Here is a 26,691-nt window from a genome sequence, read left to right as displayed (position 1 = left end):
TGGATTTACTTTAAGATGGACTGGTTCGGTCCCCTTGCAGTCCAAGGGACTCTCAAGAGTCTTCTCCAACACCACAGATCAAAAGCTTCAATTCTTTGGCGCTCAGCTTTCTTTATAGTTCAACTCTCACATCCATACGTGACTACTGGAAAGAACAGACTATCCAAGCACTGTGGGACAACAACAAAACGTGTTACATGTGTTTAAATGGGAATATGAGAAGAAGAAAGAAAGAAACAGAATATCTGAGGTAATAATGGCTGAGAATTCCCCCCAAATTAATGTCAGATACCAAACTACAAGGCTTCCCAGATGGCACTAGTGGTAAAGAACTTCCCTGAGAATTCAGGAGGTGTTAAGAGATGAGGGTTCTATCTCTGGGTTGCAAAGATCCCTTGGAGTAGAAAGTGAAAACCAGTCGAGTATTCTTGCCCAGAAAATTGCATGGACAGAGTTCAACATGACTGAGAGACTCCACACCCGTTCACTCACCACAGCACAGACTCACAGGGAAGTTCAGAGAGCACCGAGCTCCCTTAGAACTGCTTCAGTAGATCAGTCGTTGCCGTGCTATGTTTGTCAGTGGGCACTCAGGACCCTAATCAGAATGGTAAACAGGTAAACTTCTAGAAAGCATGTAACTTCAGTGGCAGCTATCTCCTGAACATGACCTCTCTACATATCAGGCTAACAGCCCTGCTTGGAGACACCTAGTAGTAATTACAAATAATAAGTCAGGCCAAAGCACGGGCCACCAACGGCCAGCCTCAGAAATATTCTTTGGGAGTTCTGGTACCAGCCTAGGTTCAGCTCTCTGTGACCTGAAATTTAGCTCTGGCTTCTTCCCATAATACAATTTGACCCCATATGGGGTCCAAAGCCAAGTACCTTTTGCTCTATCACCTTCTGCCCAGTAACCACGAGGCTCCGGATCAGTAGATATTCCAAATCTCAACAGCCCTAGGTCCCTTCCATGTTGCAATCAGCTCCTGAAGATTTTGATAGCCTGAATTTGTAAATTATGTTGACAGCACCATAACACAGCTCTGAACTGAATCTCTTTTTAAATTTAACACGCTCAAGAATGATTTTGATACTTTAGAGGAAAAAAAGTCTGTCCTAAGGGGTACAATCACCACCACCATTCTCTGAACCCTGGCAATGCCCTTAAGAGGCACTGGAAGTGCTTTAGTGAATATAGCAAATATATAATACAAAAAGACAGCACTGGAGCCACACCAAAATAAAAACAAAACAAAATCCATACAGACCAAAAAAAACAACACCCCATAAAAAACATCTGAGTTAGATTACTGGCTCTGTCTTAGGAATGTTGAAGAAAATACTTAACCTCTGTACCTCAAGTTTCCTCATTTGTATAAGGAGGAAATGACAATGCCAACTCAATAAGGACATTGTAAGAATTCAAATTAACAGTTTTGCAAAGCACCTACCACCCAGCTTGGCCTATTGTGGTTCTCAAATCTTTTTTGTTTATTTGCCCAATCTACTTTCCCATCTTTACCCTTGATGTGATCCATGGGAAGACAAAACGGAAGAGGAAAAGTAACTTTATCATATACCTAAAGAAATTATCCAAAATTCCTATTTTAATTATATAATCAATCACTAACATTGGACCAGTCTCTTAAAAAAAATGAACACTTTCCTGGCAGCCACAAGGGTAATGTTTTATGGCTCATGCCTTCAACCCAATCCTACCCATGTGATTTTACTCTATTCCCTAGCAGACACTGAGGCACCTGACTATTTTTGTCTATTCAAGAAACAAAGTGGTTCAGAAGCTTTGGAGAGTCAACTCAATTTAAGCCCAGCAAAGAAAAACACCTATGTCCAAGTCATGGCAGAAGAAAGGAAAAACAAAAACAAGACCCAGCTGGTTAATAAAGGACATAAGCAGAAGATTAAACTTCTGTTTTTCATTGAAAAGCTACTCCATGAAGATAAAAACATCAATCTGTACTGATTAAAAGTGTTGGCGGTGTACAAGGCAAACCCCACACTACATAGGAATAAGAAAGGAGCTCTAGTTCCACAGTGTTGGGTTTTCAAAGGCTTCCATCCTATGGCATAACCCTTTATTCTTTAAGCCTAGAAATGTCCACTTCCACAAAGTCTCGTCAATTCAGAGCTCCAATTCAGCTCTGATGTGAAGGTGTGATTTTCAAAGTTAGGTATAGTTTAGCTTCCGTGCCAACCTCAGTCACTACCTGACTTTCTGACTGTTTAAGAATCATTTCCTCTCCCTGAGTCTCAATTCTTCTCTGTAAAATAAGGGTAATACGCAAAATAGTTTTGGGGCAGGGGGCGCTGTAACTGTTCTGTATCCTGATGGTGGAGGTGGTTACATAAATCACACGTGTTGAAATTCAAAAAAAGATATAACCAACAGTTAATTTTCCTTTATGCTAACTTGAGAAATAAATGAAAAAAGTAGGGATAGTAACCTTTCTCTCATGGAATTGTCAAGAGAATTAAATTAAAACCTATGTCAAAAGGGCCTAGAGTAAACCACGTGACTCATAGTAAACAACAAGCATTAATTCCCTTCCCCTTCCCTTATCCTCCAGGGGAGAGGAGGACATGATTTCTCTTTTCTTTAAAATTAACTCAACCAGTACTACCATAACCAGATCAGAAAACAGAAGGGCTGGACTCAGACACTGGGTATATCCTGTCTTGTAGCTGAGCACTGACTACAAGTTACGTTGCAACAGATCGCTTTTGAGAGGCCATGTTCGCACTCTCAGAAGCTAGGTCTCACACAGCTATTATTTTAAGAAGCCAAGATTAGCTCAGGGCTAGGCTAATGAATAATGAGATACAAGTGCTTTGGGAATCTGCTGGTTCCCAGAACAACTAATGAGTAGTATCAACTGCATTCTGTCCAAGATACAGAAGACAGCTCTGAGTGGCCAAGAGCTCTTTGAAAAAGGCAGAGGACATGATCAGAGAAAGAATATTTCTGTCCCACCCTGCAGCCTCTGTTTTAGAAAATTTACATTTTATATAATCATTATTGGGCTTCTCCTGGTAAAGAACTCCCTGCCAATTCAACAGACAGAGAGATGCACATTCAATCCCTGGGTCGCGAACATCCCCTGGAGGAGGGCATGGCAAACGACTCCAGTATTCTTGCCTGGAGAATCCCATGGACGGAGCAGCCTGGTGGCCTGCAGTCCATAGGGTTGCAAAGAGTCGGACTGATTGAAGTGACTGAGCACAGGATGCATATTATTATTAAAGATCATTATCAAAGGTCATTTATGGTGTTTTAGTTTTGTTCAGATCGACTGAAGATTATCATCACTAGAAAAGTTACACAATGTACCAAGTAAGGGCTTTAGAATCAAGCTATTTAAGTACCAGCTCTGATATTTCCTTGCTATGTGACACTGGACAAATTATAACCTCTCTGAGCCTCAGATTTCTCCTCTATAATGTTTTTCAAAGTTCAGGATGCCCCTTCAATGGGTTTTAATGTCAATTTAGTGGTTTATAAATAACATTTTCAAGTAAAAAGAAAATCAAATGACTATAAATAATAAGGACAAGTATATTCTGGTTCAAGATGGCGAAGTAGAAGGAAATGCACTCATCACCTCTTGCAAGAGCACCAAAATAGCAAATAGCTGTTAACCATCAACAGAAGGATGCTGGAACCTACCAATAAAAGATAATTCACATCCAAAGACAAAGAAGAAGCTGCAGCAAGACGGTAGGAGGGGCGCAATCACAATTAAACCAAATTCCATGCCGGTGGGGTGGGTGACCCACAAACTGGAGAACAATAATACCAAAGAAGTTCTCCCATTGTTAATGAAGGTTCTGAGCACCATGTCAGGCTTCCCAGCCCTGGGATCCAACAGAGTCTGGGAATCTCCAGGGAATCTGACCTTGAAGGCTCAGTTCAGTTGCTCACTCATGTCTGACTCTTTGCGATTGCATGGACTGCAGCACACCAGGCTTCACTGTTCATCACCAACTCCTGGAGCTTGCTCAAATTCATGTCCATCGAGTCAGTGACGACATCCAACCATCTCATCCTCTGTCGTCCCATTCTCTTCCCACCTTCAGTCTTTCGCAGCATCAGGGTCTTTTCCAGTGAGTCAGTTCTTTGCATCGGGTGGCCAAAGTATTGGAGTTTCGCTTCAGCATCAGTCCTTCCAATGAATATTCAGGACTGATTTCCTTTAAGGATGGACTGATTGGATCTCCCTGCAGTCCAAGGGACTCTCAAGAGTCTTCTCCAACACCACAGTTCAAAAGCATCAATTTTTCAGTGCTCAGCTTACTTTACAGTCCAACTCTCATTTCCATACATGACTACTGGAAAAACCATATCTTTGATGAGACGGACCTTTGTCAGCAAAATAATGTTTCTGCTTTTTAATATACTGTCTATGTTGGTCATAACTTTTCTTCCAAGGAGTAAGCGTCTTTTAATTTCATGGCTGCAGTTACCATCTGCAGTGATTTTGAAGACCAAGAAAATAAAGTCTCTCACTGTTCCCACTGCTTCCCCATCTATTTACCATGAAGTGATGGGACCAGATGCCATGATCTTAGTTTTCTGAATGTTGAGTTTTAAGCCAACTCTTTCACTCTCCTCTTTCACTTTCATCAAGAGGCTCTTTAGTTCTTCTTTGCTTTCTGCCATAAGGGTGCTGTCATCTGCAAATCTGAGGTTACTGATATTTCTTCTGGCAGTCTTGATTCCAGCTTGTGCTTCATCAAGCCCGACATTTCACATGATGTATTCTGCATATAAGTTAAATAAGCAGGGTGACAATATACAGCCTTGACGTACTCCTTTCCCCATTTGGAACCAGTCTGTTGTTCCATGTCCAGGTCTAACTGTTGCTTCTTGACCTGCATACTGATTTCTCAGGAGGCAGATAAGGTGGTCTGGTATTCCCATCTCTTTTTTTTTTTTTTTTTAATTCCCATCTCTTTAAGGATGTTCCACAGTTTGTTGTGATCTACACAGTCAAAGGCTTTGGCATAGTCAATAAAGCAGAAGTAGATGTTTTTCTGGAACTCCCTTGCTTTTTCTGTGATCCAATGGATGTTGGCAATTTGACCTCTGGTTCCTCTGCCTTTTCTAAATCCAGCTTGAACATCTGTAAGTTCATGGTTCGCATACTGTTGAAACCTGGCTTGGAGAATTTTGAGCATTACTTTCCTAGTGTGTTATGAATGCAACTGTGCAGTAGTTTGAACATTCTTTGGCATTGCCTTTCTTTGGGATTGGAATGAAAACTGATCTTTTCCAGCCCTTCGGCCACTGATGAGTTTTCCAAATTTGCTGGCATGTTGCAGTGCAGCACTTAACAGTATCATCTTTTAGGATCTGAAATAGCTTAACTGGAATTCCATCACCTCCACTTGTTCATAGTGATGCTTCCTAAGGCCCACTTGACTTCGCATCTAGGATGTCTGGCTCTAGGTGAGTGATCACACCATCGTGGCTGGTAATCTGAGTCATGAAGATTTTTTGTATAGTTCTTCTGTGTATTATTGCCACCTCTCCTTAATATCTCCTGCTTCTGTTAGGTCCATACCATTTCTGTCCTAATTTATGGTGCCCATCTTTGCAGGAAATGTTTTCCTGATAACTCTAATTTTCTTGAAGAGATCTCTAGTCTCACGTTGAAGGCAAGCAGGATTTGATTACAGGACTTCCACAGGACTGGGGGAAACAGACACTCCAGTCTTAAGAGGGCACAAACAAAATCTTGTGTGCATCAAGATCCAGAGCAAAGTAGTGACTCCACAGGAGACTGAACCAAAACTACCTGCTAGTGTTGGAGAGTCTCTGGTGGAAGCATAGGTCAACAGGGGTTCACCCACAGGGATGGGGGCACTGGCAGAGGCAATCCTGAAAGGTCTGCTTTGGTGTAAGCCTTCCTGGAGGTCACCATCAACCATAGAGCCAGCAGACCCCAGGGCTGGGTTGCCTCAGGACAAACAACTAACAGGGAGGGAGCACAACCCCACCCATCAGCAGATAAGTGGATTAAAGTATTACTGAGCAAGGCCCAAACTAAAGAGCCTCTTGACGAAAGTGAAAGAGTAGAGTGAAAAAGTTGGCTTAAAGCTCAACATTCAGAAAACTAAGATCATGGCATCTGGTCCCATCACTTCATGGCAAACAGAAGGAGAAACAGTGGGAAAAGTGACAGACTTTATTTTTTTGGCCTCCAAAATCACTGCAGATGGTGACTGAAGCCATGAAATTAAAAGACACTTACTCCTTGGAAGAAAAGTTATGACCAACCTAGAAAATATATTAAAAAGCAGAGACATTACTTTGCCAACAAAGGTCTGTCTAGTCAAAGCCATGGTTTTCCCAGTAGTCATGTATGGATGTGAGAGTTGGACTATAAAGAAAGCTAAGCGCCGAAGAATTGATGCTTTTGAACTGTGGTGTTGGAGAAGACTCTTGAGAGTCCCTTGGGACTGCAAGGAGATCCAACCAGTTCACCCTAAAGGAAATCAGTCCTGAATATTCATTGGAAGGACTGATGCTGAGACGGAAACTCCAATACTTTGGCCACCTGATGCAAAGAAGTGACTCACTGGAACAGACCCTGATGCTAGGAAAGATTGAAGGCGGGAGGAGAAGGGGACAACAGAGGATGAGATGGTTGGATGGCATCACCAACTCGATGGACATGAGTTTGAGCAAGCTCTGGGAGTCAGTGATGGACAGGGAAGCCTGGCAAGTCCATGGGGTCACAAAGAGTCAGACACGACTGAGCAACTGAACTGAACTGACCTATGAGACTATCAGGTATGTGATGTTCAATATTTTTCAGAATTTTTGAAAAAAGTCAAATAATATGGGAGAAATGTTAGCAATTAATCCTACTAGAGTCAAAATATCTAATTACAACTTTATTTAAGAATACTGGAAAATACTATTTAACCATTTCAGATTGCTTTATTTATCAATTTCAGATTCCTATCAGTATGACTTTAAGTACATCATGTAAATTAAACAATAAGTCATCAACATGTGCAAAGCAAATGTTTTTTTAAATTACTGACACTGAAAGATCAAGTCTAATTAAAATTGAATTTTAGCCTAAATTAATACAAAAAACTAGCATACAAAACCCTATCCAAAAACAGCAATGTTGTGAAAACAAGAGACTTGCTGATGTGAAAAGAGCAACGCAACCAATGGTAGCTCTATCACTCTTATAAAGAGGTATCATTCTGCTAGCACAACTGGAGCTGGCCACTAACACACAAAAGCCTTGGCAAAGTCTCCAGCCTGGGAAGGACTCCAGTTAAAGGTACTGTCAGCAGAATTCACTGGTGTTCGAGTAGTTAGAACTCCGCATTTCCACTGCAGAGGGTATGGGAACTAAGATCCCATGTGCTTTGCAGTAGTGGCAAGAGGACTCTTCTGCTTAAAACCTTCCAACTTCCCACCATTTGGGGAAAAAAGAAAATCAAATTTGGGAAAAAAATCCAAGTTACTTATCACAGCTCACAAGACCCTACATGATAGGGTCCCATCCCACCTCTTCAACATGACCTCTTCCCTGCGTTCACTCCATTCCAGCTATCCTCCTCTTCCTGCTCTTCAAACACACCAAACTGAATCCTACTAATATCTTAGAACTCTTATATCTCATTCTCATTGCCCAGATCACACTTCCTCAAGATCTTTATAGTCAAGGATTCTTCTCGTCATCATTTGGCTCTCAGCTTGTATATTCACTTCCTTAGAGAAGCATTCTTTTTTATTCCTGACTCTCCTTAGCACCTAGAACAGTACAATATAAATATATGTATGTATATGAAGAACATCGACACGTTTTAGTGCATTCATTTAACTGCACTTTGAAAATAATGTAAGAAAGAAAATTTACATACACAGGAATATCTGCAAACTGAGTTCAACAAGGGATTGTTCAGCCCTGTGGAAGGTTCAAGTAATTAACTGGCAAGCTTTCCTCCAAGTATCCACTCAGGAATCGTATCTATCACAGGGCTATAGCTCCTGATGCCTAATGAAAGAAAAACTGATGCAGAATCAATGCATAGGCTTAATCTGCTTTTAAACATACTGATCATCATGTCACTATCAAGTTTCCATAACGGCTCAGGAGCCAAAAGAGACAAGGTTCAAATCCTAGTTTTATCTTTTCAATGCTGTGAAGCCTTGAACAAGTTATCTTACTTATTAATATTAAATGAGGATAACAGTACTTATCTCAGAGTTGTTTTGAAAGTTAAATAATACATACAATAAACATGTGTTAGAGTCTTGCACATAATAAAAAACCAATAAAATCAGCTATTATTCTATTATTATTAATTAATTCACACTCTTCCAACTAATTTTTATTGATATAAAAGGCACAATTCCAAAAAAATTGACCATAGTCTCTGCCCAGGAAGAGCTCACAGTGTAAAAGGAAAAGAAAGTGAAAAGTGAAGTCGCTCAGTCGTGTCCGGCTCTTTGCGATCCCATGGACTGTAGCCTACCGGGCTCCTCTGTCCATGGAATTTTCCGGGCAAGGGTACTGGAGTGGGTTGCCATTTCCTTCTCCAGAGGATCTTCCCGACCCAGGGATCGAACCCAGGTCTTCTGCATTGCAGACAGACGCTTGACCCTCTAAGCCACTGCTGCTGCTGCTAAGTCACTTCAGTCGTGTCCGACTCTGTGCGACCCCATAGACGGCAGCCACTAGGGAAGCTCAAAAAAGGAAATGATAAACCCATAAAAAATAAGCATAGAAGAATTATGTATTAAGTCTCATCCAAGAAGCCTGAAAAGAATCTGCCATGTTCTAGTAAATTTGATATTAGGATCTAGTCAGTCAGTCTAGAGTTAAAAGGCACATCAAAACCCTTCCAGCTTATAAAAAGGATGGTCAGATGGTAAGATGGTCAGAACAGCTCTGTAAAGAAGCCCTCTTAAGATTACAAGAAGAATGATCAAGAATGATTGTCTTTTTTAAAATGTATTTTTAAAAATTTGTTGTATTTATTTGGCTTTGTTGGATCTTAGCTGGGGCATGTGGGAACTCTGTTGTATCAACTGGATCTTTAGTTGCAGAACACGGATTTTCTAGCTGTGGCGAGGGCTCAAAAGGGCATATTGGATTCTAGTTCTCCAAGCAGGGACTGAAGTTGAATTCCCTGCACTGTAAAGCTGCGGATTCTTAATCATTGGACCATCAGGGAAATCTGTGAGAATGACTGTTTTAATAGCCAAAAGGTGGAAGCAACTAAGTGTTCATCAGCAGATGAACAAAATGTGGTCTATACATACAAGTGAATATTATTCAACCTTAAAAAGGAAGGAAATTCTGACACATGCTATAACATGAATAACCCTAGAGGACACTAAGCTAAGTGAAGTAAGCCAGTCACAAAAAGATAAACACTGTATGATTCTACTTTTATCTCGAGTAGTCAAATTCATAGAGACAGAAAGAATAGTGGTTGCCAGAGGCTGGGGCAGGAAGGAATAAGAAGTTAATGTTATGTCAGGTACAAAGTTTCAGTTTTGGGAAATGATGAAAATGCTCTGGAGAAAATGGCAAGGATGATTGCACAACAATGTAAATGTACCTAATGCTACAAAACTGTAGACTTAAAAATGGTTAAAATAATAAATATTACATTATGTGTATTTTACCACAATTTAAAGAAAAAAAGGAATGACTGCTCTGTAGTTTACAGAGCGTGTGCATCCCTTCTTCTCTGACTTTGATCACTGTTATATCCCATAGTGTATCAACCCAGCTTCTCCAGGTTAAGACAAGAGAATTCCTAGGCAGTTGCCATATATAAGATACTACATGACATCTAAGAAATAACAAGTCCTTAAACACCCAAACCCAGAATTTACAACAAAATTGACAGATGCTATACACTGTCCATGGATTTATTTCTAAAAGTCTAAAAAGTGCAGAAAATAAACCAAAGTATTTTTATGTCTAAATACCAGTTTAGGATTATATATAAGCTAATTCCTAAAGAGACAAGAAAGTCCCCGGGGCGGTGGGGGGAGTGGGGAGGAATCAATTGGTCCATGTAGTCTAGATTTCCTATCATCAGTGCTAAGGTCCCATAAACAACTTTATTCAATTTTTTTAATGTCAATTTACATTAAACAAAGCAACTTTAATATACTAAACAAAAATGTCACAACCAACAGTCCAAAAATGACCTTGTTTCCTAGTGGCCCAGAAAGACAGAAAATAAATCCCAAGGACCCTAGTTCAGATAGACTAGAGAGAGTAGACTGTGGTTATCTTGCATAATTAAAGACTATGTCACAGTTCAATGGGGTAAACACTTCAGTAGCTTCCCCCCAGCAGCTGCCTATGTGATTAAGGACTAGGATAAGAGTGACAGCTTCACCAAGGCAATAGTAAGAGATAAAGCTTCTTCAGAACACATTCAAAGACTCCAGAATCCCAAACTTCTCTGCTGTCCATCCATCCAATTTTCATTAAGAACAATTTATATCATCTAGGAAGCTTCAAAGTCAAATGCTACCTTTATTCTTACCTTATCAAACCCATAAAATCACAGCTGGGGTGTGGTCTGGACATAAACATTGGTTAAGATCACAAAAATTCTCAAATCAAATAATTCGGTTAAGTTAGAACAAAGTTCATTAACAATAAGATGGTACAGAATTCAGGCAAAGTTGGCTTCCTTCTGGCATTTCAGAAAGACTAGCATTGCTCCTAATACTAGTACATAGGTGTAAGTAGCCTCTGAGTGGGTAATGTCACCAAACAAAAGCAACACCTTCAAAGTCTCTCTCAGGGACTAGAGGCAGCCAGACACTCAAACTGCCAGCCCTGAATTACGGCCTCTGAATGGTGAGGGCTTCACATTTCACTGATCAGGGCACAGCCCAATCAGAAGACAAACCCCAACACTGCCAGGGACCAGCAAATCCGCTTTCTTCCAGTGTGCACATGACTGAATGTGCTTCTGTCCATCATCTGGGTCATATATAGTTCAATGCGAGCTGAGCAGACAGGGCTGCAAGGAAATCTGGCGCGGTTCAATACCTCATCTAGTCTGGGTTCCAGTACCTTCTTTTTTTTTTTTCAAACTGACAAACTCATTTCTCTACTGGGACAGGATGCTGTGCTGGCTGGGAGTTCCATTTCTGCAGCAAGAATCCTATCTGGAAACACAGAAGTTGTCCTCTAAGCCACAGCAGCTCGAACTTTTTTGATTGTTGTTGCTGCTTTCTCCCATCACCCCCACCCCCTTTTGACAAAGATCCAACTGTAAAAAGTCTTACGTAACAGTTCAGGACTACTTCGGTTCTTTTACTGGGTAAGCACTTTCAATTTTTTTTTTTTTTTTTAACTAAAAACCATTTTAACATTGAATCTGTTGAGAGTCTTGACTAAAATCTTTTAAGTTATTTGTGTGGTGAAATACTGTCAGTGGATTTTTTAGTCTCATTTCTGCACGTGCTCCTTTGTTCTCAGAACAGAAGCTTTTTATACACACCCCATAACGCAGCTGGAGAGAGTTATGAAGTCAGTTATTATAAGGAACACAAAGGTTGCTTTGCATTCTTTGCCTTTAGATAATTAATTTCGTATTTGTTTTCTTAAAATGAAGTATGAAAGAAGGGAGAAATTGAATAAACGAAAGAATAAACTGTTGGAAAATCTAGCAAAGTTTGAAGTTTTTACCACCTTTTCTATCTGTAGTTTTGTGTGGCCAAACACTTGTGCCGCCTGGGGCGGTGGGGGTAGAGGCAAGCGTAGACAGAGAGGAACTAAGCCAGACATGGACAAAGGCATGAGCCAAAACCAGACAGTCCTGGCCGTTCGATAGGCCAGCAGTGGGTGAGACAGGTCAGCCAGCTGCAGGGGCAGGAGAGGGGGGGGAAAGGGGCATGGATGTGTGAGGTGCTCATGCGTGCGATCGTGACTAGATTCTGAAACTGCCAGCCATTTTCCCAGCTACGCTTTGTGCAATCTAAAGGAATGCATCTTCTCTGAAGCAGTCTTGCCAGGGCCCAGTGATAGCAAAGGAGTGTGATGAATAACCACAACATATGCAATCAGAAAATACTGGGATCTGGGGTGGGCAGGAGGGAAACGCAGAGGGTGTGGAAATTTTTTAGTGATCTGGAATGTGTTGAGTGACAGGAAGTGCCCCAAGCTCTCCCCCCCTCAACTCTTCTCAGTCGCGCCTGCTTTTGTCTAACTCTTGTAATCTACACACTACTGCTTACAAAGCTGTCTGAGTTTAAGACAAAAAGAAACATAAAAGGCTCTCCCGTTCCACAGTACCTGCGATATGGAAGGAATGTAAAAAGCATGGTCCTTTAAGCCTGTGGACATTTTTTCAGGTATACAGGAGAAAGATAACGTAACAATTTTCCAAGGATAACGAGGATTATGAATTATAGTCAAGCTTCCAACCTAATTTTAAAAAATCCCGATTCTGCTATACTTACAAATGTTTACGATGGTTCCTAATTTGAAAGAGGTTTGTTTGTTTGGTTAATACATTGCATTTGAAGTTGTTTCTGTTTTCTTTGTATAAATTTGTGCTTTGGGTGGGAGGAAAAAAAAAGCAAAGTAGTATTCAGAATGCACCGGAAAAAAAGGAGATTTTCCCTTCAACGGTTAGAAAGCATTTTTGGTTGATTTCTCAGAGAAAGCCTCTCTCTCTCTCTCTCTCTCTCTCTCTCTCTCTCTCATTTTTCCAAGTATGCTACAAAGATAACTTTATGTCATCATAGATGTAAAGTAGAAAACTTTTCACGGAAAACAACAGTGCTCTAAGTTAAAAACAACTTAGCATTTTCCCAAACTTCCATATTACCAACAGAAACACTACCACCTGAGAGAAAAGTAGCCAAAGAGTTGAATGGCTAACTCTACTTCTGGAAGATGAAATGGAAAATTAAGTGTGAATAAAATGATACTTGGGAATGTTTCTACCTCCTATCACAAAAAATGTTAGTGGTCAGCCTAGGAGTTAATCTTTCCTAGTATGGCTCTGAGCCTTCATGCCGAGCAGACGTTATTCACATGACGATTCGAAAAGTCCATTCATATATCTCACTACCTGGATTTGAATAGAAACCAGACAGCAATTCTTTAGTTCCAGCCACCATTCGCCCCACTGGACAATAGCGATTTGTTAGCACAGAGTCACAGGCTGTGGGACACAAAGCTTGGAGCTGGAGAAAGATGGGGGATTCAGAGAACAGGAAATTACAGGCCTGATGCACTCCTGGCAGCTCTAAGAATACAAAAAAAAAAAAAAAAAAAGGGCAACACAGCGATGCCATGTTTAAGAGCTACTTCTAGCTTTTTTAACCACCTCCAATGTCATAAAAGCTCTATTGTTGGAGTACATAAAGTCACGAGTCCCATGTGCTCTCTTTTCTCACTACAGGGAACTTCATTCAATGCCCTGGCATAGTCAGAAAAATCAAAAGCACCCAGAGTTGATTAGTTGTGAACTCTGATAGAAAGGAGAGGGGTATTTTACAAATAAAATGACAGCAAAAAAAATTTACTAAGTAACACAAGTGACACATAACAAAATTAATAGGGTCTACAAATTATTTCATAAGACCAGGAAAGCAAAATGAAACTGTATCAAAACTCGAGGGAAACAAATTCTTTTTCAAGCTATCATATAAAATCTATTATTTAATTCCATCCAAAGTTTCTTTGGAAGACATCAATTTAAAAACTAATCTTAGGTAGAACATTTCTGAGTTCTGGGTCGTATTTTCCAAAACAAAGAACTAAAATTGAAGCCCTGAGGATTTACTTTGAAATAGTAAAAAGGAAAACTACATTTTCTTTTATTGGCCATCAAACTATTATATAGATTGCTGGCTAAATATAGAAACTGTCTCCACTTTCTCTTTAGATATAAGAAATGGCATTAATGGTAATTCTAGGTGAGGGGAGAGGGATATCCTTCAATCTCAAAGAGCAGAAGGAAACAGTACATGGGTTTCTCTCCAAGCTCTCATGCTGCAACCTGAGCACCAAGGGGCCAGAATGATGTCCATTTCAACAAGAGGGGACACGGCACAAGAAAGTTGTAAACAGTTTTGTTCTTCCTTCTTCTGTGATCCATTAGCAAACACAAGTCCCAAATGATATCATACCTGAAATACTCATCAGATGAGATTGTGAATGATCATAAAGTGCTTTGGAAATATGAACTATTGTACTCTATTTGGTCCTATGGCTTTAGGATAAACACACACCAAATTTTATGTTGTTGGAAAACCAATATGCAACTTTTAAACTACTACTAATTATTGGATTTCTTCAAATTCTATCATTACTCATCAAACACAAGGATCAATCACAACCTCAAACTATGCTATAATTACATGGCTATTTTTATTTGAATTAAATAAAAATTAAATAAAACTTAAAATTTCAGTTGCTCAGTCACACCAGGTGCATGCGTTTCAAGCACTCAATAGCCCCATGTATGTAACTAGTGACTATTATACTGGACAAAGCAAAAAACTGGACTTCCAACTGCAGAAGGTTCTGTTGGACAGTACTGATCTACAGAGTGTGCTTGCTAAGTCACTACAGTCATGTCTGATTCTTTGCGACCCTATGAACAGTAGCCCACCAGGCTCCTATGTCCATGGGATTCTCCAGGCAAGAATACTGGAGTGGGTTGCCATGCCCTCCTCCAGGGGATCTTCCTGATCCAGGGATGGAACCCACATCTCTTATGTCTCCTGCATTGTCAGGCATGTTCTTTATCACTAACACCACCTGGGAAGCCCATCTAGACCATGCTTATATCCAGAACATGTTTGCAACTGCACATCCAGCTCGACATGAAAGAAACTGATCTCTAAGCAAAAACCACAATGACAAGGTAGTGAGTACCATGATACTTAAGAGATGTCTAAAACAGGTATTTTGAAACCAAAGATTTCATTTTTTTCCTTGGTCGATAATGAAGGTTATAAAGAATATTAAGACAGTAATGGCAGACACGCAGCAGTGGCCACAGTAAAATGTTCCAGAATGGCATTTAGTGTCATGACTACAGGTCTTAACCATCAAATAAAACAGACATGATAAACATGAATATGAGGTTCTTCAATTTGGATGCATTCTCAACCCATCCTATTCCTGCTTGGTGCAAGAAACTGGTTTTTAAGGTCAGGTGGACATTGGTTAGATTCCTGGCTCTGCCACTTATTTACTATGTGATCTTCAATAAGTCACTTCCTCTCTTTGTCTCAGACTCCTCACACATAAAATGCAAATATTAATACCTTCCTGACAGTCATTTTAAGGTTCAAGGATCATATATATAAAAGATCTTGAACTGCTCCTGGCACATTAGAAAATACTCTGGAAATGTCAATTCTGTGAAAACACAGTAAGGGCTTAAGGTTCAGTTCACTGTCTGAGACTCTTACCAAACACAGAGAATGGAAATAGAAGGGTCCAGGCTAATATACAGCACAGACAATTCTCTGTTTAATTAAAACAAACATATGAAGACGAAAGCTGTCAACACTGCACAAAGAATTTCACAAAGTCTTAGAAATATTAAATGGACTGAATGAATATAAGAAAAGTATCATTTTAAAAGGTAGGTGGAACAACAAATTTTAATATCATTAGATGTTTTTAATACTAATTTAATGCTATTTAGTATATAAGAATCATTTCTTAAATTAAGAAATAATATTTCCTGGAGACATTTTTTGAATAACATTTCTACTAATTCTTGGTGATTAAAACAAAAACATGAAAACTCTAATATTGCCCATGACTAAGAAATTAAAATAGCTTCCTGCAGGTATGAGAAAGAAAATTCATGTCTTTTAAAAATCAAAGCCATACACCTGAAACTAACACAACAATATAAACCAATTATACTTCAATAAAAACTTTAAAAAATAAAATAAAACCAGTCATAGAAGGAATTCCTGGGCAAGAGCTGTACTACATCTGTAGACTCATTTTAATGTTGAAAATAATCTAGCAGAAACTAGAAATAGTAGGTGTTTTAATCTTAATGGTCATGCCAAATAACTGAAGAATGTTGACCATGTCACAAAATCTTTTCAGAGCATGAAAAGCAAGAGATTTTCTAAAGCAAACAGCAGAACTACGTTTAGGGGAGATAATGTGCTATACTGCAAAATCCAAAAACCTAGGTTCACATCCCAGAAACTGGCTGGATTAGATATGGCATCAAATTTTAGCTCTGCCACTATTTAGCTAGGTGACTTTTAACAACTCACTTATGAATCTTTGTTACCAGTGGTGGTTCAAAAAATACATCTATACTGGAGGCTAAATGACAGAGCACTTGGAGGTGAAAAATTTTGATCTGTCAGAGGCTATTCAAACATGGATCATGCACAGTGCTAGACCCAGGCTGAATGATGAACAAAACTGATACAGAAGTTGCCCTCGTAGAGCTGCTAAGTTATTAACTGAGATAACAATTGCTAGCAGTCATCTCATTTAAAAAATGGTAGGCATGTGAGTTTAGAAACTTTGAGAATGGATCCAATAATTTGGGGAAACTGCCCTGCCATCCTTTGATGATGAAGTTCATAAGAATATGAAAGAAGGTACACCCTTAGCTTCATTTGATTCAAGCAAAGAGAGATGCTAAACTACAAGATCTTAATGGATTTCAAGCAATTAAGGAAACAAAACACCTTTAAACACAGAGACTGGTTCCACGGTAACCACTACTCAGATCTGTGGCAAACCACTATCTTATACAAAAACTCAGGCTCCTTTTGATAGAGGATGATTGAAGAACAAGATAAGTTCTGGAGGGGACAGCATAAAGGGGGTCTGAGTTAGGACTGTCTAATCTGGGAACAGATCATGATACACTGGAACATTAAATGTGATACATATTTCCTTTACCCTCTCCTAAGACTACATTCTTAGAACTTACCATTTCCTTTAATGGTGCATACTACGACCATCATGATTACACAGCTACCTGTTAGCAACCAAAAATATCTGAGACATGGATGATAAATATAAAGAGAAGCCATGGCTAGGGCCAGAGTCACAACTGGGCTTCTGTACAAATTAGAACCATGTCTATGAAGTAACTAATATTAACTGGATTAACTCACTTCCAACTGGAATTTAGTCTTTGTTGTCATAGGACTATATCAAGAGTTGCTGTTAACAATAGATAAAAGTATATCCATATACCACAACAGCACAATGTTATTTCCACAGAATCTGAGGCTCCTGCTATCCAAATCCCAATCAAGAAATTACCATTCTAGTTTCTTAATACGTAACAGAACTTGGATTTCCAAACAGATTTTTTTTTCCCCCACCAGCAAGGACCCAATATCAGGTGGTCTTTTGCTTTTTCTTTGTTCACTGAATATCAAAGGCAAGTGGAAAAAAGATCTGGCAAATGTACTTAGAACAAATTTGACAGTTAAATAAAAAAATAGGTTCCCAATCTGTCATCTGTTACTGTGATCTAGATTTTGTTAGAAGTACCTCCATTTGGCTTTCTAATAGCATTACATTTTGTCAGGCTCACTTCTCTGTATAATCCTATATTACTGGAACAGGCAGTCTCTTTTGCTTGGCCACTTAAAGGCTTCTAGGTATATAGTTCATTCTTTCAAAGGCTATCTGTTGAATGCTTAGTACATGCTAAGCCTCATTCTAGGCACTGAATATATGTAAAATAGCAAACAAAACAAAAATCCTATCCTTCAGCATCATAGTCACAAAGACTTGAATCCAGTCTCAGCTTAAGCACTCACCGACTGCGTGACCCTAGACAAATCTGCTTCTGGGCGGGGGGGGGGGGGTCGCGGCCGCAGAGATGAGGGTGGCAGGAATACTACTACTTTAAAGAACTGCTGTGAAAAATAATTGTCAGTGCCTAGCATAGTGCCTAGAATACCACAGATGCTTGACAAACATAGCTCAAGTTTTACAAATAGAAGATATTACTATTATTCATCCTGCTTTCATATCCATGCATCTGAGAATCACTCTAGTTTTTTTTATAAAAGGTTTCAATGGCATATGTGTACCTAAAATACATATTTCAGGTGTTAAGAGATAAGCAGAATAAGAGTCATTAATGGATGAACTGCTATTTCTGGTTATTAAACAGTTTCTGGTTGCATATGCTAAACACAAGACAGCAAGAATATATGAGAAAAAAAAATACTTTGAAGTTATGATTTTAATGGTGAAATGGATCCTTGCATTCACACAGATTTCAAAGGGTAGGACATTTTATATTTCTAGTAATACACTATTTCAGTCAATTTAATCAGAAATTGTACAGATGAAACTTAACTAAAAGATCTGGATTCTCAAGTCTACCACAGACATCAAGCAGGGCAAAGAAAGTATATCTTTTCCTCTAAAGATCATTATAGATAAGCCTCATTGAGAAAGGAATGTCTCTGAAAGAAAATTCCTGGTCAACTATAGTGATATAGTTTATAAAATAACTTATTTTTTCATCTTTATGTAGTAAAATTCCTTCTAGTGTTATTTGTAGTTATGAGTGATTTTTAAAATACTGTTAATTTTTCTGTCACTATATTTGTAACACCTTATCTATTCATAAAATTTGGCTAATAAAAAAATAAAGAAAATTTGTCACCTATAATCTCACTTACAGAGAAAATTCTTAATAATATCTCGGTATAGTTCACATACAGTGGAATCAATTCTTTATATACAATTTTATATTCTAATTTGTTCACTTATAAACATTTCTTAAAGTCTGTAAAAATGACTTTTAAAAAAAGATATCCAGGTGGTTTCCAGTTGTTTTCTATTATAAATAACACTGTAGTGAACATATTGATACACGAATCACTATCTACCTTTCTGATAACTTTTTTAGTTCAATTTACATTACTACTAACAGACACTAAGAGCCCAAGTCTCACCCTAACCACTGAGGATGTGCTATACATAATGAACTGGTACCCAAATATAATAAGGTTTCCATTTCTTCAATAATGAAATCAGAAGAGTTTTAAAGGAAAACTCAAAGTGAAATAAGGACAAAAAAATAGAAGAATCTCTCTAGTAAGATAAATTATACATACCTATAAATGTTAGGCAATTGACAGAAATCTTGAAAACCTTCCAATAAGATACAGGGAAGCTAAACATTAGACCCCCAAAATTTCAGAAGTAAACACAAATCAAATCAAAACAAAATACTCTAGAGGATGTGTTCATTACTTGGAAACAATGACATGAATCAAGAGTCAGTTCCCACCTTTGGGAGAAAAATGACATGGAAAACTGTAATGATAATTTAGGATGCACAAAAATCAGTATTTTCAAATCTGAATTAGTTTCAAATTTTAGGAGGAAGCAAAGAGTATTAAACATGGATATAAATTTTTGGTTTCCCAAATGCAATAAAAAAAAATACTATAAATTCTTACCAGAGCAAGAAAATAACCAAGAATAACACTTATTTAATAAAGCTTTATTGAGTGACAGCTTTGTTTCAGGTATATGTATAAGAAGAGAAGAGATCTAAAGTCCTTAAGACAAGTTCTTTCCTGAAAACACTAGCCTTCAGTATGCTTCCCAGTCTGGCCCTCTTATATCATGTAACATTTGCCCTGCCTAATTGAAATATTAAATGCTTCATACCATGGCTCAAAAAAAAAGGAAAACCTTTCAGGACACACACTGTACTGAATGATCAACTTAAAAATCAAAATTTCTTTAGGGAAAAAAAAAAGCCCAAATCCAATACAATCTAACTGACTAGATCCTACTTGCACGACCACTTACCAGCACACAATAATCTTTGTCCAAGTGCCCACAGTCAAGAGGGAGTCAAGTAATGACAGGAAGGAAAAACTCTCACTTTCCACAGACTAACAAAAGTACTACCACTTTTCATTTCTTCATAATTTCCCCTGTAAATGCTTATTTTCAATCTGACAAGAGGGATTTCTCCTTAAGAGAAAATGATGGCCCAGGTTTCCTGTAGATAGAGTATGTGTATATAATAGAAGAGAAACTGTCACAGTAACTGCCTGCTCCAAAAATGAAAGCTGACCAGCTCCATGGAAAAGGACAGATTTCTGGTAAAGTTTTGCATCTGTTAGGACTCTGTTATCTATATATAACTAATACGTTTCAAAAACACATCCTTCCCAAATAATAACAAATAATTATTAAAGGTCTACTACGCATCATTGGAAAGACCCTGATGCTGGGAAAGATTGAAGGCAGGAGGAGAAGGGACAACAGAGGATGAGATGGTTAGATGGCATCACCGACTCAATGGACATGAGTTTGGGTAAACTCCAGGAGTTGGTGATGGACAGGGAGGCCTGGCGTGCTGCACTTCATGGGGTCGCAGAGTCGGACACAACTGAGCGGCTGAACTGGACTGAACACATCAGAACCTGTGTAGTGTTTTTCTAAACATGCCATTTAATGATCAAAACCACCTCAAGAATCTAGTACTATTAGCACCTATTTTATTGATAAGGATACTGAACCTTGGAAAGCTTGTCCATTGTCAAAACTGCTAGGAAGAACAGAGTCCAGATGAGTGGTTCTTGGGAAATTGTTCAGTTCCCTACAGCAGTTTGATTTTCTATGGTTTGCTGGCACATTTACCTCCCTTTAAAATTTTTCCTATCAAAAACTGGGCAAATTTTTGTCTGCTTCTAACTTTGAAAAGAACTAGCTTCCAGGATCACAAGAATATGGGACAGTACATTGCAACTTTACATATGATGAAAATAGATTCCTGAATGTCAGCCAAGTATATAGTCTAAATTATGCATGGAACTTTTAAAATAGCTAGATATCATTTATTTAATAGGTTTCAAGTCTCCAGAAAAAATAGAAAGAACTATATGATTTCTCAAAAACTTACTTAAGTATAAACAATATAGTGTAATTCGGGGAAATCCATTGTTTTCAAAAATAGACTCGTGTCCACTGTACCAATGCTCTATGCTTATATTTTAATGTTGTTTGAAGTGAAGTGAAGTTGCTCACTCGTGTCCGACTCTTTGCGACCCCATGGACTGTGGCCTACCAGGCTCCTTAAATGGATATGTAATATCTTAAAAGAACAGCATTTCTGGATTATATGTGAATGTGAAAGCCTATTGTAAATAGTAAAGCAAAATTATCATTAACATTATTTTAAGGTACTTTAGCTTTAAATTTTTTTTTTTTTTTAGTTCTACCACTTTATTGCTACCAACCCATCTCCCTCCACCCTCGCGCACACACACTCAGTCATGTAATCCTACGGACTTCAGCCCGCCAGGCTCCACTGTCCATGGACTTTTCCAGGCAAGAATACTGGAGTGGGTTGCCATTTCCTTCTCCAGGTACTTCGGCCTTAATAGTTCCTAGAAATTCACATTTATTTTTTGATAACAGATAACGTGGCCTCTGGTCCCATCACTTCATGGGAAATAGATGGGAGACAGTGGAAACAGTGTCAGACTTTATTTTTTTGGGCTCCAAAATCACTGCAGATGGTGACTGCAGCCATGAAATTAAAAGACGCTTACTCCTTGGAAGGAAAGCTATGACCAACCTAGATAGCATATTAAAAAGCAGAGACATTACTTTGTCAACAAAGGTCCATCTGGTCAAGGCTATGGTTTTTCCAGTGGTCATGTATGGATGTGCGAGTTGGACTGTGAGGAAAGCTGAGTACCAAAAAAATGATGCTTTTGAACTATGGTGTTGGAGAAGACTCTTGAGAGTCCCTTAGACTGCAAGGAGATCTAACCAGTCCATCCTAAAGGAGATCAGTCCTGGGTGTTCACTGGAAGGACTGATGCTGAAGCTGAAAATCCAGTACTTTGGCCACCTCGAGCGAAGAGTTGACTCACTGGAAAAGACCCTGATGCTGGGAGGGGTTGGGGACAGGAGGAGAAGGGGACAACAGAGGATGAGATGGCTGGATGGCATCACCAACTTGATGGACATGAGTTTGAGTAAACTCCGGGAGTTCGTGATGGACAGGGAGGCCTGGCGTGCTGTGATTCATTGGGTTGCAAAGAGTCGGACACGACTGAGCAACTGAACTGAACTGAACTGAACTGAACAGATAACTAGAATTCACCCAAACAGATTCTTAATTTTGGGCAGGTAGCAAAATATAGAGAAAAAAAGCACAGACAGTATGCTGCTGCTGCTGCTGCTAAGTTGCTTCAGTCGTGTCCAACTCTGTGCGACCCCATAGACAGCAGCCCATCAGGCTCCGCCATCCCTGGGATTTTCCATGCAAGAGTACTGGAGTGGGTTGCCAATGCCTTCTCTGACAGACAGTATGACAACATGCCAAACCATCCCCAAGAAAAAGAAATGCAAAAGGGCAAAATGGTTGTCTGAGAGGGCCTTACAAATAGCTGAGAAGAGAGGTGAAAAGCAAAGGAGAAAAGGAACGATATATCCAGCTGAATGCAGAGTTCCAAAGAATAGCAAGAAGAGATAAGAAAGCCTTCCTAAGTGATCCATGCAAAGAAATAGAGGAAAACAACAGACTGAAAAGACTAGAAATCTCTTCAAGAAGATTAGAGATATCAAGAAAACATTTCATGCAATGAAGGGCACAATAAAGGACAGAAACGGTATGGACCTAACAGAAGCAGAAGGTATTAAGGAGAGGTGGCAAGAATACACAGAAGAACTAGACAAAAAAGTTCTTAATGACCCAGATAACCACAATGATTTGATCACTCACCTAAAGCCAGACATCCTGGAGTGTGAAGTCAAGTGGGCCTGGGGGAGCATCACAAGGAACAAAGCTAGTGGACATGACAGATTTCCAACTGAGCTACTTCAAATTGTAAGAGGATGCTGTTAAAATGCTGCACTCAATATAGCAGCAAATTTGGAAAATTCATCAGTGGCCACAGGACTGGAAAAGGTCAGTTTTCATTCCAATCCCAAAGAAGGGCAATGCCAAAGAATGGTCAAACTACTGCACAATTGCACTCACTTCACATGCAAGCAAAGTAATGCTCAAAATTCTCCAAGCTAGGATTCAACAGTATGTGAACCAAGAATTTACAGATGTTCAAGCTGGATTTAGAAAAGGCAGAGGAACCAGATCAAAGTGCCAACATCTGCTGGATCATCGAAAAAGATAATTCCAGAAAAACATCTACTTCTGCTTCACTAACTACACTAAAGCCTTTGACTGTGTGGATCACAACAAACTATGGGAAATTTTTAAATGAGGTGGGAATACTAGATCACCTTACCTTTCTCCTGAGAAATCTGTATGCAGGTCAAGAAGCAAGAGTTAGAAATGGACATGGAAGAACAGACTGGTTCCAAATCAGGAAAGGAGTACATCAAGGCTATATATTGTCACCCTGCTTATTTAACTTATATGCAGAGTACATCATGAGAAATGCCAGGCTGGATGAAGCACAAGCTGGAATCAAGACTGCCGGGAGAAATATCAATTACCTCAGATATGCAGATGACACCACCCTTAGAGCAGAAAGCAAAGAGGAACTAAAGAGCCTCTTGATGAAAGTGAAAGAGGAGAGTGAAAAAGCTGGCTTAAAGCTCAACATTCAAGAAATGAAGACCATGGCATCCGATCCCATCATGTCATGACAAGCAGGTGGGGAAGCAATGGAAACAGTGACAGACTTTATTTTCTTGGGCTCCAAAATCACTGCCACAGGTGACTGCAGCTATGAAATTAAAAGACATTTGCTCCTTAGAAGAAAAGCTATGATAAACCTACACAGCATATTAAAAATCAGAGACATTACTTTGCTGACAAAGATCCATATAGTCAAAGCTATGGTTTTTCCAGTAGTCATGTATGGATGTGAGAGCTGAACCATAAAGAAAGCTTAGCACCAAAGAACAGATGCTTTTGAACTGTGGTGCTGGAGAAGACTCTTTTGAGAATCCCTTAGACTGCAAGGACATCAAACCAGTCAATCCTAAAGGAAACCAGTCCTAAATATTCATTACAAGGACTAATGCTGAAGCTGAAGCTTCAATACTTTGGCCACCTGATGCGAAGAACTGTCTCACTGTAAAAGACACTGATGCTGGGAAAGATTGAAGGTGGGAGGAGAAGGGGACAACAGAGGATGAGATGAATGGATGGCATCACCGACTCAATGGACATGACTTTGAGCAAGCTCCAGGAGTTGGTCATGACAGGGAAGCCTGGTGTGCTGCAGTTCACGGGGTCACAAAGAGTTGGACACGACCGAGCGACTGAACTCAACTGAACTGATGACAACATGGGTTTAATTAAAGCTTTACTACTAAATTTCTAACTAATATTCTCTGAGCCTCAGTTGCCTCAGCTGTAACATGGAAAAATACCAAAGTTCTTCATACAGCTGTCCTAAATGACAAAGTGCCCAGTGCCCAACAGAGCAGTGTTCAATTATTAATAGTTCTCTTCCTTTAGGAAGTTTTTTTCTTTTAAAGAGCCAGACAGAGTTCCAAGTTTGCTGGTGGATATGATCTAAACAAAAATAGAATTGCACTGCTCAAAATTTGTGGCTGGAAATCAACTGGCTTTCTTTAAAGTAAGTTTAGAGTTGGTCTTTTGTTATTCATTCAAATATTCTTATCAAACATTCAATAACAGTTCAATTTACTCATCCAAAGAGTCACTGAAAACTTACCCTATAGCAAGTTAAGCACAAAAACACCTTAATCTTGAGCAAAAGGAGCTCACAATCTAGTAGTACAGACAAACCTTAAACAGATAACATGGTATTCTAAGTGTTATATTAAAGGAATGTTCAGGATTATGGAAGCCCAAATTAAAAGCACTTACTTAACCTGGTAAGGGAAAGACAACTAGGAGGAATATCTGAGACGTGTCCTGAAAGATAAATGTAATTTGTAGAAAAATAGAGAAAGAGAAAAAGAAAAGGTGCTTTTCAGGCATAGGAAACAGTGTGAGCAAAAAGCACTGACATGAGAGACCAAGCTGTGTATTCAAGAAACCACATGTACAATGTTGGTGGAGCTCAAGAGGAATAGAGACAATTGATAAGGTAAACAGAGACTTCCTCTGTCAGGTTCAAATAGTGAAATTCATTCCAACCGTATGTAGTAATTCACTAAACTTGTAAAAAAAGGTGACTTCAGTTCAGTTTTACAGCTTAATATGTTAACTGTCACTCAATCTGACTAGCTTTAAAATACACACACACACACACACACACACACAATATATATACATACACTTGGCTTTGTGGTGGGCACATGCACTCCACACACTTGTCATTTTCAATCTAGATCAGAAGACACTGCTTGAGAAACCAAACAAGTTATCTGAATTGGGTAATTACTGAAGTATATATAGTCATTCAAGATATACAGACTTCTCTGGACTTTTGTTGACTCACGAAATTGAATATACAACAGACCCTCAGTACACACTTCATGGATTAAATTCCAGTGAGTGTGAGAGAAACCTTTGAGATATCCTATTTTAAAAAGCCAAGTGGAACAAAGACTTTAAAATAATTTCCCCATCTTTCCCCCCACCCCCCGCACCACCTTCCCCTCACAGGAATTTGGTTAATATGTTCTTAAGATTTTTGCTTGTTTGTTTTAGATCAGACTATTTTTAGTTGTCTGAAAGTCTAAAAACCTAGGAAATGAGAAGTATTATTTTTTTACTAAATTACATTCTGACATTAATACACTAGGTTAGCTCCAAACAGAAGCATCTGACAAATAGCCTCACTAAACCCCATGATTCATTCAAGATTCACTGTCAACAAATACAGGCTGGGAACAGGAAATAATATGATTGAGAAAAAAATTAAGATGTGTATCTAGTTTGGGAGCCAAGGGTATACCTAGTTTAGGAGCAATGAGGAAATAGATGTGACTTAAGAATCAGTGTATTAGGGCCCTATAGTGAAAGCTTTTGTCAGGTTAAAATATTTAGACTTTATCTAAGTTGGGGCATCAAGATTTTAAGTAAAGTCAAATTTGCATTTAGCCAAATTTGATGAATTTAGCCAAATTTGATGAATTTAGCCAAATTTGCATTTAGCCAAATTTGATGAAAGATGAATTAGGGTAGGGTTTCCCTGGTAGCTCATACAGTAAAGAATCTGCCTGCGATGTGGGAGACCTCAGTTCTATCCCTGGGTTGGGAAGATCCCCTGGAGGAGGGCATGGCAACCCACTCCAGTATTCTTACCTGGAGAATCCCCACGGACAGAGGAGCCTAGCGGGCTATAGTCCATGGGGGCGCAAAGAGTCAGACACGACTGAGCAACTAAGCACAAGACTGGAGATAAGGAGAACACCTGGGCTACTGCAGTAACTCAGATGAATAGATGATGGCTTTGACTACAATGGTGGCAGGAAAGATGCAAAGGCTGTCACATGCTGTAACACGGATGAACCGTAAGGGCATTATGAAATAAGAAGCCAGTCAGAAAAAGACAAATACTGTATGCCTCCAATAATATGGTCTATCTAAAGTAGTCAAATTAATAGGAACAGAAAGTAGAATGGTGGTCACCATGGACGGGGTTGGAAGGGAAAATGGGAAGCTGTTTAACGAATACAGAGTTTCTGGTCTCCAAAAAGGAAAAGTTCTGGAGATCTGCTGATCAACAATGTGAAATTACTTAACATTACTGAA

The 26,691-nt window shown here is 39.1% G+C and overlaps 1 protein-coding gene and 1 long non-coding RNA gene across 5 annotated transcripts in view; one reads left to right on the top strand and one right to left on the bottom strand.

The window, feature by feature from the left end:
- NR6A1 (nuclear receptor subfamily 6 group A member 1) overlaps positions 1 to 26,691 on the bottom strand; it is a 214,333-nt gene that overhangs the window by 103,489 nt on the left and 84,153 nt on the right. The window lies entirely within an intron of this gene.
- Positions 10,935 to 26,691, top strand: part of LOC133064491 (uncharacterized) — a 51,127-nt gene continuing 35,370 nt past the window's right edge. For both annotated transcript variants that reach the window (XR_009694642.1, XR_009694643.1), the window contains exon 1: positions 10,935 to 11,352. This is a non-coding gene — a long non-coding RNA (uncharacterized LOC133064491). The remainder of the gene's footprint in view (positions 11,353 to 26,691) is intronic.

This window comes from Dama dama, chromosome 11 (assembly GCF_033118175.1).
Source record: "Dama dama isolate Ldn47 chromosome 11, ASM3311817v1, whole genome shotgun sequence".
NCBI classification, from domain to species: Eukaryota; Metazoa; Chordata; class Mammalia; order Artiodactyla; family Cervidae; genus Dama; species Dama dama.
The sequence above is the reverse complement of the archived record's forward strand: the minus strand, read 5'-3'. Positions and strand labels throughout refer to the sequence as shown.